Below are 16426 nucleotides of genomic sequence, written 5' to 3' on the forward strand. Positions count from 1 at the left end.
GATTTGCTAATATTGTTTCTCATTGAGACAAATTTCTCTTATCAAATGATTGGAAGTTGAATTGCTTAGATATTTGCTCAGAAATCCTTACACTACCAGGATCTAATCATTTTCCTATATCTTTAAGCCTCATTTGCAACAAAAAATGCTCAGAACAATACTTTCACTCTTCATTTAAATTTGAAAGTATGTGGCTCAGGCATCAAAAATTTCTACACAGTATCCAACAGTGGTGGAATGAAGCTCCTATGGAAGGTCTTAAAATGCATCAGTTTGCTATGAAGCTTAAATATTTAAAATCCAAAATTAGGATATGGAATCAAAAGGTTTTCAAAAATGTGTTCCACCAAAAAGTAGAAGTCAAGGAATAGTTAGAAGAAGTATATAATCAGATCATCCAGCAGGGAATGAATGAAGAAACATATTCTTCTCAAAAGAATCTACAATCACAATGGGAGGACCTGTGTGCTAAAGAAGAGATGTACTGGAGACAAAAACCTCGAGAATTATGGCTCCAAGATGGAGATAGAAATACAAAGTTTTTCCATTCTTTAGCTAAGAAAAAAAGAATTAATAGTACAATATTCCATATCAAAGACGCTACCTCTAGTGATCTCCTATCCAATGAAAATCTTATCAGAAATGAAGGTGTCAAATTTTTGAAAAACCTTCTTGTGCTTGAAGTTTTGCCTAATCCTTCTATATCAAAAGTGGATGAACTTCTTGACTCTATTCCAAAATTGATTATAGATCAAGACAATGATATTCTGATGGCTCCCTTCACTACTCAAGAAATTTGAAAGGTTCTATTTTCATATCCGCCTAACAAAGCCCCAGGTCCAGATGGTTTTACTACTTTGTTCTACCAAAGTTGCTGGAATATAATTGGATGGGATTTATTGGTGGCTGTTGAAGAATCTAGAAGATCTAAACTTATGTTGAAATATTTTAACACTATCAATATTTCCATTATTCCAAAAACTAAGGATCCCCAAACTTTTGCGGATTTTTGACCAATTTCTTTATGCAATTTAACCTATAAGATTATCACTAAAGCCATATATCTTAGGGTTTAGCATCTTATTCCATGTATTATTTCTCCAAAACAAGGTGGATTTGTCCTGGGAAGGGAAACCATGGAAGGGGCACTCGTGGCTCATGAAGTTCTCCAATCTATTAATTCAAGCAATTCTTCAAACTTTGTTATTAAACTAGATATGATGAAAGCTTATGATAGAGTTTCCTATAAAAAATTTCTTCAAGTTCTTGCTAAAATGGGTTTTTCAAAAAATTGGTGCAAATGGATTAAGGCATATATTTTAGGAGCTTGGTTTTCTCTGATCATTAATGGTAAGCCTATGGATTTTTTTCCTTCTAAACAAGGGATTAGACAAGGGAATCCTTTATCCAAAACCTTATTTATTATTATGGCTACAGCGTTTAGTAGGACCATTTCACACCAACACATGTTCCAAAAATGGAAAGGAGCTCTTATTTCAAGTACAAACATATCTATTACACATTCTTTTTTTGGAGATGACACTCATTTTTTTGGATTGTCAGATGTCCAGGAAGCTCACCATATTCTTTATACCCTTGATCTCTACTTAGTTGTATCTAGTCAAGCTATTAATGCTCAGAAATCCAAGATTTATTTCTTCAATACTAAGAAAATGGTTTCTGAAAAAGTTAAAATGATATTGGGTTTTTCAGAAGACTTTCTTCCCTCAGTATATCTAGGTATTCCCTTCTTCATAGGTTCAAATAAATATTTTTATTGGTCTTCGGTTATTTAGCATATTCAGAGTAGAATTACTTCTTGAAAAGTTAGATGGTTGTCATTGGCAGCAAGAATTTTGTTGATCAAACCAGTCCTAGTTGCAATTCCTAATTATTTCATTGCTATCCTCAAGATCCCACCTAAAGTGTTACTTACAATTCAAAAATTGATTAAGGGTTTCCTTTGGTTGGGTAATATGAATGAATCTCGTAAGATTACACTTATTTGATTACAAGATATGTAATAGATTTCAAGTGTTAGAGGGGCATGTATTCATGATCTATCTATTAGAAATGAAGCATTTGGTGGGAAATTGGTTTGTCACAGGTATTGTAAGTTTCAGTCTATGTCGTGCAAAATTATGTAGCAAAAATATCTAGATAATAATGATCCTTCTAGTATCCTTACTATTTCAAACCCTCCTAAAGGCTCAATCATTTGGGATTTCATGATAGTTTCATGCAAAATTATTGTAGACTACATCTCTTGGGAAGTCAATAATGGCTTAAGTATTAATTTTTGGAACGATTCTTGGAATGGTCAAATTCCACTTTCTAAGAGTGGAATCTCATTGAATGTTATCCAAGTTGTTGAGCTTCACTTCGGATCCCAATTTAATCATTATGTGGAATATGTTTGTGAATTTTCAAAGAAAATAGTTTGGAAGGATCCTACTGAATTAGCTCTATCACCACAAGAAATCATTCAATTTCAAAATATTTTGAATTCAAGGCAAGTCTTTTTTTCTAAAGCCCATGATCAAATTTTTTGGGCTCTAGCTAAGGATGGGAATTATTTAGTGAAAGAGGGGTACAAAATTTTAAAACAGAATGGTTTGAATAAACCTACTTCTAGAGCTTTTTCATTTTGTTGGAATCTAGTTGTTCTTCCTAAAGCAAGTTGTTTCTCATGGCTAGCACTTAAACATAGGATTTTAACTAGTGACATATTGAATAGACTTCATATTGCTCCTCCTTTTAAATGTTTTTTTTTGTGAGGAACAAGAAGAAACTATGGATCACTTGTTTTTTACATGTTCATTTTCTTATCAATGTCGGTGCTTCATTTTGAGTAAACTTAATTACCTTACTCCTCTGCCAAACAATCTTTGGGATCTCTTTCAAGCCTGGCCACTTCTTTATCAAAAACCATTGTTTTCAAATCTCTGAAAATGCATACTAGCCTTGGTAGTTTGGGCTATCTGGTGGGGACATAATAAATGTATTTTCAAGAAGGAATCTCTATCATTAGATATTATTTTGATTGGTATTGAAAAATCAATCTCGAAAGTGACTAATTCTAGTCTAAAAGTGATTAAATTCAATTTGATTGTGACCCATTGGGATTCCCAAATTGTCCAACAATGGAAACAATTATTCATACCAAATGGATGGAAAATTAGCCTCTCACCCACATATCTCTTACCTAGAAAGAATTTTTGGAGACCCCATTCATATGGTTTTTGGAAGTTGAATTTTGATGGAGCTTTAAGAGGAAATCTAGGTCCATTGGATTTTGGAGCATGTATTAGAAATCCCTCTAGTCAAGTTGTGGCTATCATAGTTTTTCCTTTGCCCACTGATACTAATAACATAGCGGAGGCTCATGCCTTATTGGCTGGGCTTATTTTAGCTAAACAAGGTGATTTCCATCGGTTGCATATAGAAGGGGATTCGTCAATTATTATTGATGCTTGTATCCATAGGTGCATCATTTCTTGGAAGCTAAAATATGTTCTTTACCATATTTGAAGACTTCTCAATGAATGTTTAGATATTTGCATTTCGCATATTTATCGAGAAGGGAATAAAGTTGTAGATTTTTTTATCAAATTTGGGTTGTGATGGGGTTACTACCTCTACTTTTCATCCTTTACCTTTTATTGAGAAATACAAGGTTCTACACAATCTTATTCAAGATGACTTGGAAGCCTCTATCCACTCGGCATCTGAAGTTCATGCTTCAGGTGTCGAGTAAATGCTGAGTCCAATAGGAAGATAATTGATGTTGAGTAATGTAGATTAATATCAGATGTTGAGAAAATCTTTAGGTGCTGAGCTGGACAACTTATATTCTGGTGCTGAGTAAGCTATCTTCTAGCACTGAGTAAAGTAGAATTATATCAAGTGTGGAATTGGTTAGTACACACAGTTAGTTGTTGAGTTCTTCAAGAAGGTGTCAAGAATATTTGATATCCTTTAGGGGCCGAGTTTAGGTGTTGATCCTATTCTAGTTTGAATGTGATATATGCTGAGTGAAAAATAATAGGTGTCAAGAATATTTAATATCCTTCAAGTGCCAAGTTTAGGTGCTGAGAAGGTCTTTAGGTGCCGAGCTAAGCAAGTTATATTTTGGTGCCGAGTAAGCTATTTTTTGGCACTGGGTAAAATAGAATTATATCAAGTGCCAAATTGATCAATACACATAGTTGGTTGCCAAGTTCAACAAGAAAGTAATTGAAGTGGAGTAATTGTGAAAAGCATCAGATGCCTACGTTCAGGTGTCGAGTGAAGGAGAATTGTATTAGGTGCTAAATTGACCAGAAAACATAGCTGATCCTATTTTCATCATATATGCAGAGTACACAATAGAAGCTGAGCTAGAATCCCTTTATGTGCTGAGTCATATATATTGTTGAGCAAGTTACAATAGGTGTAGAGTAGATGAGACCATTATGTGTCGAGTAACTCAAGATCCAATAGAAGCTGAGCATTGCAAAGTTAATAGGTGCTGTGTAACATAGGAATTCTATAGGTACTAAGTGACACAGTAATTCTATAGGAGCCGAGCAACCAGGAAACATAGTGGATGTTGAGCAATCTAAAATAGATGGTGTCGAGCATCAATATTATTATAGGTAATTGAAGCAAAGTATTGCTGATTTAGGTATTGAGTGAAGCAGAATGATATAAGGTACCTAGTTAAGGTGCCAAGTTTAGAAGTATTGTTTCATGTGCCAAGCAGAGTAGATTTTTTAGATGCCGAGTCAAGATCATATGTATTAGGTGTCGAGTCGCCTAGAAATAGAGTACGATTCAAAGCTCATTAATGTCGTATATTTTTATCAGAAGCATTTAGGATGACAAGAATTGCATAGTATATTTTGAGTGTTGCAGATCTAATTATTCTCTAATGAAATTTAATTTTTGTTTCTGTGATTTGATTTCCTCATATGGCTAAATCCGAGTCATTAAAAAGCTTCGTCATTAGTACTTTTTCCAACTATTTCAAGGACATTTTCTGTGCAAGCATAGATGGCTTATATCATGTTGCACTGTGTAATTTATTGCTTGAGGAATGACATCTTCAATTGCACATATATGCAAGAGCTCAATTCTATGATCTATGCTCATGTTTGTGTTGCAAGATGAGTTCTAGGTGGGATATCACTCTGGCTTGTGGAATGTGTCACAAACAACATTTTTTCATCATGCCAAAGAATTTTCATATATTCTTGCCAACGACATTGGAGGAGACTGTGTTATCAAGTATTATTTTGGATAAGGTGCTGGATCAAATGTTTTTTATTTCTTCACTCACAGTCTAGAGAGCTATTCGGCATACCATCGGTGAAGAACTTTTATATCCTTTGGAACTTCTATTTTTCTATCTATCTCAACTCATTTCAATTTTCCTTTCCAATGCTATGGTTCTCTTGTAGTCTCCTGAAATGCTTCAATCTTTGGCCCATAAGGTAATCCAAACTCACTTCCTCGGTGATAAAAAATTGATTTTGGCTTTGAAAAAGTATGACTTATGGAATGGAGTGGTATTAGTTGGTGGTTTGTTCTTTCATTTTCAACTCCTGCACTATCATGAATTTTATGTTGTTTTTGAGGCACTTACGCATGGTATAGACACTAACAGTTTCATTTATTTAAAACATGCTTTGCCACCTGAACCAAGATTAATGGGTGTTCATTTGGTGGAATGAATAAAGATGGTGGGTTAGGTTATGATTGATTTGCAGAAGGAATCTAATGTTTCAAACTCCAAGGATATGAATGTTTCTTCTATGCAGCCAATTGAATAGAATTTTTGGGATTTAATTGATAAGGTTAACTAGGATTTGGATTGGATTCATGGCACTTCAGAGTTATGTTCTGGTTGGGGACCTACTCTTGGTGGGCTTGGGTCAATTGAAGGTGGTTTTGTGTATGATTGGGAAGATTTGTAAGATAAATGCTAATTGCTAGGATAAGTGTGTCATGAAGATAGTGCTTGGAACAGTCCAAAGAAATCAATGTCAAGGTACTGTTTGGTTCACCATTGGGTGGTAGTTGATACACCCCTTGTAATTATTTGCTTAAACTATATAAATCTATGTATATTTTAGGGATAATGTTGGGTTTTCTTCACTGATTCTTTTCCAATTGACCTCGTTGAATCAGACTTAATAAAATATTACAGTGGCATGCCACTTTTTCCTTAAAAAAAAATAAAAATTATGCCATATTATATAGATATTAACAAGATAGGATAAATGATGTTCCATCCATAAACTTATGTATTATTTAAGCATTTTATACAAAATAATGTTTTAGTTAGCATAATAGGATTTTTCACCGTGGTGACTAGCTACTAGAATCATCTCACTTAGTTTGGAAAGTTCTAGGATCATCAACATTAAAAATTGGTTGCTCATTCATGGAAAATCAAGTGTGCATTAGATGTTTTCATAACATCTAATGAAGGTGATCTAAAGTCTCCATGAAGTATTAAATCTTTTCATTCTATTACAATGTTGCAGGTCGAAATTGGAGAAGCAAGTTAAAGCTTTGGATGATGTATCCATATTTTATACATCGAAAGAAGGATCCATTTATGCTAGCTCACCTTATCCTTACCAAGGCTACTTCATACTATATATCTTTCAGGATGGATTTCCTAAAATCTTCATAGAAATTTGTGACTAGTTAATGTTTAGCTTGTTGTGTCAGAGTGTCAATCAGAGGGCATCCACTCCTTTTCTTGTCATGTCTCTCTTAGTTGTTACTTATTATACTAGTAATAAGAATGCAAGTGTTGTTTTATCACTTTTACAATATGCATTTCCACTTTCTCCTCACATGCTTTCATGCAATACTTTTGCTATTCAAGGTCCATGCATCCTATAGAATTGCAAACAACAACAATGAAAAAAATAAATAATAAAGAAATCTATACAAAACTAGAAAAATATGAACATTGAATAGAGGATACTATATTATGAAGCTAGTAAAAATATTATTATTTTAGAACTTCTAAATTACTATTTCAAAAATTTAGAAGTTAGTGATTATAAGGCAAAATACATGTACAAATTTTAACTACTAAGAATATGTTTCAATCATTAAGAAGTACTCAACATGCATTTGAATGCATGAAGAAATAAAAGAAGACTATGCTAAACAAGTGGATAACTAGAGGTTAATTTGACAAAAAAAAAGATAAAAAATGACTATAGGATAGTTTGTCTTATTGAATGGAAATAATACAAAAAATGTTACATGAAATTTGAACTTATTAATGCTTAATTAATTGAGTAATCTAACATTATATGGTGTACTTTAGCATCTAATAGTTGTTGGCTTCTGACATAACAAACTTTTAACTATCAAAAAATTGAAACAAAATGCATCTAAGGACTACCTAAATCCTATTATCAACACATCTTATTATAACATGGATCAACTTGTTGATTGATGGAACTATAAACAAGATAACAAGATAATGAGCAAGTGGGGAGTGAATTAGAATCTTAAGCACTTTTTCTTTTGAATAATTCATTTACACATTCACCAGTTGTCTTGTGCATGTAAAACTTGTAATTAGAAACTCATTGTAAATATAAATCTAAACTATCACATGCATGCAAATAAAAACATAACACAATATTTGTTACCCAAAAACCCTCCAAGGTGAAGCTAAAACTAGGGTGGGGATGACACCCACAAATCTTCACTACTGTAGTAATAAAGTTAACCTATTAGGGTTACAATGTTTTATCATAATATATGATCTACCATGTAAGGGGTTTTTCATGTTAAAAGTGTTTGAGACTACAAGGTCTCACCTTGTTAGAGGATTTAACACTTATGATAATGTAAGTAATTTGTTAGAAGTTTTACAAAGATCTATTAAGACCACTCTATTAAGAAATTTACCATGATTCAAGTTGGTTAGAACTAATTTGGTACTTGACTCTTGGTATTCTTGGTAAGATGATTTTGAGTCTTATCCTTCTGAATTGATCCTCTCTTTTGATATATAAAACTTTTCTTTCCCTCCATTGCGTTGATTTGGTCACTTTCTTTGTTAAGAGACAACATAACACTTTCATTATCTTCTGATCTGATCTTGATTTGTCTGCATATCCCTTATCTTCATTTCTTTGCTCTTCTTTTTTCACTTACACTTCTACTCACTTCTTATTGCATGGTTTAGGTTAAAGCCTTCTCCATTTAAAGAATTTCATAAAAAAAATTTTAGATGCTTCCATATGTTGCCTATTCATTTGAATTGTTGATCACAAAACATAGTAATCTGTGATCAACATTGTAAATGCATAAAAATCTCTACAATAACCTCAACAAATATTAAATTTTTCTTTGATGTCAACCTGAAAATAATTTAACTTAAAGTATATATCATTTTTGAATTGTACGTAAATTTTAAATTGTCAGGCCTTTACTATTTTCTGATACTTGACATTGTTGATGTTTGGTATGTAGTGTGCTTGACATGTACTTTTTAACTCAGCACTTATATGCTTTGAATTTTTTTCTAGGTTTTGAGCTTGGCTTGCATAAAAAATACTTGGTGACCACATGCTTACTCAACTCCTATAGAGCTCGGTACATACACACTTATGTACATGACTAGACCTATATAGAGTTTCTTTTAGTAAATGATTAAGTGTTTAACACTAGTAGAAAATAATAGTTAGAGATACCAACAATCTCTTTCTTTGACATTAGGGTGAACACACAATAGTGGGTTACACATTTTTGCAAGAAGAAATGCCTTCAAAATTGCAAAAGATGGATTTTTGGCTCAAATTTTTTTGATAGAAAGTAATCATTTACTTTTGATAGAAACTATAAAAGTTTTGATTGAAATTTCTTTTGAAGGTATTTTTGATCAAAACTAATTAAACATAAAGAATGGGTCCTAAATAGTTTCAATAGAAACTATTTAGTTTTGATTAAAAGTAACTAAGCACAAAAAATTGGGATAAATAGTTTCAATTTAGTTTCTATCAAAATTGTCTAAAAATGTTTGATAAAAAGTTTCTATTGAAATTAGCAAACTAGATGTCTTCCCCAATTGCTAAATGTTTTTCAGGTGTGTTCATGGCTTCCAGGCTCAATTGCTAGGTTCATATTGAGCATTGAAGACATGCCATTTTCCATGACACAAGTACTCGGAATAAGCTTTCTAACAAATATGAATTTCATACATTTTGAATTTTTAAAGTATACATTTTTTACTTTAATTGAATAGAGGTTCATTATAAAAAATAAACATATGTATTGAACACTCATGGAAAAATAGTAACTAAGAGAAATTTTATTTTGCAAAATAATGTATTTGAGTCCTCTTTCAATCAAAAAAAGAAATTATAAAATAGGGTAAATTTTATAATAAGTTAAATGTGACAAAAGCCATGTATGTCCAAATTAGTGTTAGGTCAACTTTAAACACTGATAAAATTTGAAATACTAATGATAAAGACATCAAATCACCTCCACAATTTTGGCATAGATGTGAACAAAATAATTCGAAAGAATCACATTGATATCTATTGTAGAAAAAATGTTATGCATGTAAAAATTGATGTCACTTTTTAAAAATCAGGTTTTTGATAACATACCAATTTTTATGGGAGAAAAATTAATTTAGTCAAATCAATAAAAAAAACTTAAAATATATACTTAGCATTTGCACAAAAATCATAAAAGACTCTAATTTACTTTATCTTCAAATTCTTAATTGTTAAATGACAATTTGCATCTGAAAGCGAATTTTTTCTGGAAAATTCACAGCTTAAAGTATGTTTGAGAAAAAAAGTGTAACCCATTATTGTGGATCCACACATTCGTGGTAAAAAACACTTTAAAATTATTACATCATTTCAAATGCAATCTAATATTGAGATCTCCTCCTAAGTCTTATGACTTATAGAAAAATGAATAATGAAAAAATAATGTACAAATGAATACTTTATCCACATACTCTATTTTATGATAACAAATTCATTCCCCCTCATTTTTTAACACTTATGTCATGGCTATTGGGGTAAAATAGGTGGAAGAAAACCATATTTTTTAATGTATGTCTAAAGAACTTGGGTGAACATGGAAAGTTTGTGATCCCATGTGGTTCTTATTGTCTCCAAAATGTGATTCTACAATTGTAATCATGTAGCTAAGTCAATTATGCTATCTGCCACTAAAATATTGTGATCTTCTTTCATAATATCTTGGGTTGATTGCATCTTCCTCTACATGATCTCTAAATGAGGTATCAACATTTATTGAATTGAGATCAATGTAGATCTCATGTTGTTACCAACTTTCTGAGGCTTGACTAATGTGCCTTGAGAATTCAATAACTTATTGTAGTGATCTATACTAGATTTTGCCAACTATGAAATAATATTACTAGATATATGTATCTCAGCTTGAATATGGTGTCTTGGTGCTTGAAAATTATTTTTAAATCTTGGCACATCTGGAAAAAAAATGTAGTATGATAATCTATGAATGTTCTTGTAATTGAAATTTTTTCTCAAAAATTATAATGGAAAATTTATCCACAACCTTATTTTCAAATCTCCTATTAGACCAATCCATCAATTTCTCATTGGATTCCATAATACCAACATTTACTTGCTCAACAATATTTTCAAGTTGGTGATAAATGGGGCTTCATCACCAAAATTTTGAATATCACAAGTATCAACAAAAATATTTTTAACATCATAAGGTCCATGCTTTTGTTTCTACTCTCTTCTTAGCTCTTCTTTCCTTTTCTTTTTCACCAATATTTCTTGTAACAAAATTATTTGTTCCAATGTAAGATTCTCTAAATCTAATTTTGGAATCTCAATTATTTCATCCAATCTAACTTCAATATCTGGTGAGATGTCTTTTATTGATTTTCTTTTATTTGACAAAGGATTTCTACTACTTGGTACTACTTTTTGGAGTTGGTGAGGAAGTCTCACCAGTTAGTCATGTTCGTACATAAATGCTCGAGACAACAATGGTTACACTTGGTTGAGATCTACTTACTTCCTTATTTACCTCAATGTGAGGCTCTAAAATAATTTAACTGTCTACACTAGTGTACTTTATTTTACTTACTTCCTTTATGCACGTGGGCCTTGATTTCTCAGCCTTTGGAGGGTCAAGGGTGTTAGAATATACTATTGACATGATACCTTGCAAACTCAACACACTAAACTTTCTCCACTATTATGATCATCTTTGATGGTCACAATTTCAGTTATGTATCTAATCTTTTGGTTGACAACATAGAAATGCTTTTCCCAAGAAATTCATATTGTTGTGCTAAAACTTCAATTTTATTTTGTAAAATTAAAAACATTCTATACTTAGGAAAAAATTTGTTCCTATACTTTGCCAAAAATGTTTCCTACTACTTTTGTGATAGATCATGTATAACTCTAACTAAAGTATCAATTCTTATCATTTTCTATTCTTCTTCTTCCTATTTTCATCTTCTTTCTAGTGTATCATACAAATCATTGGGTGTTTTCTTCTCAATTTCACTTGAGGCAATCTTATGATTTGCATTCATATCTACCATAGCCTCCACAATTTTTGTTATGTCAGTATTATCCAATATATCATATTTTACACATCTAAAACTTGATAATCCGGAATATCTTCTAAGATCTATACATACCTCATCAATAGACTTTGTCTTCACTTTAGGTGGTCCTTGAACCAATCTCCTATTCTTTGGTTTAGATGCACTTGGATTGGCATACTCTTCTTCTCTTTGTTTTGCAATCTGCTCAACACTAGCAACAACCCTAGTTCTTGGCTTTGTTGTTGATGGAGGAGAGAGGGGTATCATTATTGGATTTTTTTAGTTCTTTTATCCTTTTTACTTGGTGTGGTGACAAATAATAGGGTATACCCTATATCTCCTTCTTCTTCTTCCCCTTCCTTATCATCACTATCTTTTTCTTCATCCTCTCAAATACCTCGTGTCATCTACAATGGTTCCTTTCCCTTGCCTTGGGTGCCTAGTTTTTCTTCTAGGTCTTCAATCATTCATTTCATTTTCTTCTCTTTAGAAGATATTTTAATATTCATAGTTATTCTGGGCTTAGCTTCCTCATATTGGCCAAAGGATTCAGCCTCAATGTCTATTTCTTCTTTTAATAGTGCAAAATTGTTTGCACTCACTAGATCACTATCAATTTCATAATCAAAACCATCTAACCAAGGCTTCCTTGGCTTTACTTCCTATACAAATTTACTATCTATCTCTACAAGAAAACATATTTCATTATAATACCTGTTGACCAATTGTTTAGGTATTATTATCCTCATCTTCATTCTTTGCTTGAATTCCTCAAATTAAGTAACAATCACATTAAAAATTCTCCTAGTTGAGTAATGTATTTGCTTAAATATATTTACTCACTATTTTTTTTTTCCAAAAACAAAATCACCTATACCAAAAAAATATTTCTAGATGTAAGAGAAAATACATATAACAAGGGATCCAAACTTACACATTGATCTCTTTTCTTTTTTCAATAGATTCTCTACTAATTGCAGTCTTTGTAGCTTAGCAAGAATATATTCATGATCTTTCATTGCTATCTTCCATGCTCTATCTACTTCCACATATCTTACATTGTTCAATCTGCTTGATTAGTAAAATTTGTGAGCTATAACCCTCACAACAAATTCAATTAGTGCATAAAAAATGTGTTGGAAATATATTAGGGAAAGTAAAATTTGACAAGGGGGAAGGGGCATGGTGGGGTGGTGAATTATTCCTCCAAAAATTCAACCATAAAATCATTCACCACACATCCATCTTACAAGTTGCATGTAAACTCAAATACCAAATTAAACATACTCATCCATATAAGTATGAAAACAAGTAAACATTTCATACATAGATGACACAAGATATTTGGTTACCCATAAACCCTCCAATGATAAGGTAAAAGTGGGGTTAGGATGACACTCACAAATCTTCACTACTATAGTTATAATGTGTATCCAATGAATGTTACAATGTTTGATCATAAAATATGATCTACCTTGTGAAAGGTTTGCTATGTTAAAGACTTACAAGATTGTTAGATCTTACCCTATTAATGGATTTCAACACCATATTAGAAATGTGCCTAATTAAAGGACTTAGACTTACCATGAAGTAAGCACCATGTTAAAGGATTTACAATAGCCTACTAGGACTAATTTGTTAAGAGATTTAGCTGATTCACCTATTAGAATGTCTCAACAATGATCCCACAATTAGCACTCTGTTGCTAGATAATAGATCACCTCTTTCCATGTATCTTTGATCCTCTTTGATCGGATGTATCACTTCTCTCCTCTAGCTTCTTTTCTTTATTGTCCTTCAAGTGATTCTAAAATGCATATATCAATTCATAACTCCTTAGCCACCATTAATGCTCTGTTTGTGCATGAAAACTTCTTTGTCCACATATACAATATTTAGGGTTTTCCAAAATTAAGAAGACATAGGTAACTTAGGGTTAAGTATGAATCAATGATTGTGATTCACCCATTTTACCACTTAATTCATCCCTTTAACTAGTTGGTTGCATGTACTGCATAGGGATCCTCAATATAGATTCATCCCTATAATCTAGAATTGCAAAAAAAATTAAGTCAGCTGAAAATTATTTTACATACAAGCTTGTGCCATTACAAAAAACTATGTTCAAAACTGGTTTACTCGGCACTTGAAGTCTCTATTGCTCATAATTCATTGTATCTTCAATGTTGTAAATTGACCTCTAAATGACTCAACATCTATTGATCACTCAACATCAACTATCTACTCGACATTTGAGGCACTTAGAACTTACTACTTACTTGACACATACTGTATATCTCACTCATAATATTCTATGTGACAACTTATTCTTGGCATAGATTACTTTTTTGGCAAGGCATAAGTTCTATCTAGAAAATTACTTAAGTGTATTGTCACTCATATGTCAAAACCAATTTGAGATTAACAATGTCCCCCTTTGACATGAGTGCCAAAAATACTCCGTCATGCATGAATAACCTTAACTTATGAGCATAACTTAGATAATCTCCATTGAGTACTTGGCTAAGATACAAAATTTGAAAACTTCAAAATTTTGCAAAACTTGTGACTATTTAGTCATACCTCAAAATTTTATAACTCCCCCTAAGTTGACTACTCTTTTTTGCATCTGACTAAATACTCCTACTAAGTAAATCTCTAATATTTCTCTACTCTATTTAGTACTATCTCCCCCTTAGTTTGGTCTCCCAAAAAACTTATTCATTCTCCCTCTTTTTGACACTTATGTCAAGGGTGGTACATGAATAACATGTTTGTCCAAGAATGATTTATGGACCTCCATTATGAGCTTTAGCATTACATCCCAATTGTCACACTACTGTATAGATTTGATTTGAAGATCTAACTTGACAGCAAGGTTAGCTATGCCTTCATGAGTAGAAAGATGGGTATCTTTCTTCACCAATGTTTTTACAAAGGCTAGTTCCTTGTGTAACACCTCCACGTGAGGGGTCAACATGGACTAGATGCTGATCAGTGCAGCCCAAATGTTGGCATCTTGATCTTGTAAAGTGGCTAACTGACCTTGTGTTGATAGTAAATTTTTGAAATAAGACTAAATTTGACATGGAGATTGTTGTAGGATTTTACCTGTTGAGTTGAAATCTCCCTCCAAGTAGTCAATGTGTCTTTGCACTTCTTTTGTGAACATGGGTACATCACACAACTTGGTGTAAAGAGAGAAAATATTCTCCAACACCTTCTTCACATTATCATTTTTGGTTGCTAACTCAACTTGATTTAGTGCAATTTGGCACTAGATATCTTTTCATTTACTTTGACTTCAAATTTCTTCTAAGACCATTCTAGTAATTTGACAAATATGTCCAAGTCTAAATCATTTAACTTTTGTATAATGTTTTCCAACCAAGTGCTCAATGATTTGATTTTCTTCTTTAATTATAGGTAAGTTGAACACATCAAGAAAGAAATCCTTTATGTCATGTAGTTCTTGTTTCTACCTATGCTCCCTTTTGAATAGTTCTTGGTGTTTCTTTTTGGCTAGAGCATCCTACAATATACTCTTTTGATCAATGGTGATTGATGTAAGATCAAGCTTTGGAAGTTCAATCACCTCATCTAAATTGATATCACCATAAGATATAACCTCATCAACCTTAGTTGTACTAGCACTACACCTTGATGAATATATAGTGTAGCTTCTATACTTGGCCTATGAAGTGCTTGACTTAGAATAGGAGTAGCAACATCTGCTAGGGTAACTAGTATTTGAATTACTATCACTTCCTTTGGTTTTTTAGTCATGACTGAATCTTCAGTCCTATCATTCTCCTTTTCTGTGATCTTTGTATATTCTTGTGCTTGTGTTGTAGGTGCAAGACTAACTTCATCACTAGTTTGGACTAGTGTCCCATATTTCTCAATTAGTGAAACCACATGTATTGAAACATTTTGTGCCAATGTGCTGATATGAGATATCATTGTGTCATTCCTTTCATATACTACAATAGACATTATAGGTGGCACTTTTATAGATTGAAGGGGAATAATGGATAATTATTTTCTCCCCAGTAGATGCCAATTCTACCTTCTCAATCTCATCCACAATTCCCAATACAAGATTGCTACATAATTTAGACTTGGTGGTGGAATCAATCAATATCTTCTACATATCCTCCTATGTTAAGGGATTGATGTTTTGAGTAGTGTTGTTAGAGACATCCTTATTTTTCCATGTTTTTTCTTGTTGATCCACTTTGTTCATATGAGGGAGACTCACACTCGGCATATATACCTCTAGTATATTCTGATCTTGTTGTTGCTCTTCCTTAGTTGTAGCCTCCATATCTACTTCTTTCATAGTACCTTCCTCATGTCCATCCCTTACATATTCATCCTTTATTACCTCAACTACCTCTTGGTCTGCTTTGTCTTCACCTATTTCCATAGGTGTTTGTTTGATTAATTCATCTATTGTCAACCCATATATCACTTTTCATAGTTGGGTGGTCTTTTGGACAACAATCTTAATATTATTCTATAAAATGTTAAGAGATCTATATTTTGAAGAAAATTTCCCTTTATGTTTATTAATTATCTTTGCCATTGTAGACTTGTCCAAGTCTAGCATCACTCTTGCTAGTGTAGTTCTCTCTGATGTTCCTTATAGTTGTGAGACTATATTGCCACCTTTGTTCAACTTTATGATATAGAATTTGATGCAGGAGCATCCTAGACTTTCTTGTAATCCTTCATGTTGGAGCCCAGTGCCAGTGCTTATAGCTCTAGTTGGTTTTGAGTTTTTATAGTAGATAGTTGGTGCCAAGTTACTATAGCACTTAG

This window comes from Cupressus sempervirens, chromosome 4 (genome assembly GCF_028749045.1).
Source record: "Cupressus sempervirens isolate cs-2001-9-10 chromosome 4, ASM2874904v1, whole genome shotgun sequence".
In the NCBI taxonomy this organism is placed as follows: domain Eukaryota; kingdom Viridiplantae; phylum Streptophyta; class Pinopsida; order Cupressales; family Cupressaceae; genus Cupressus; species Cupressus sempervirens.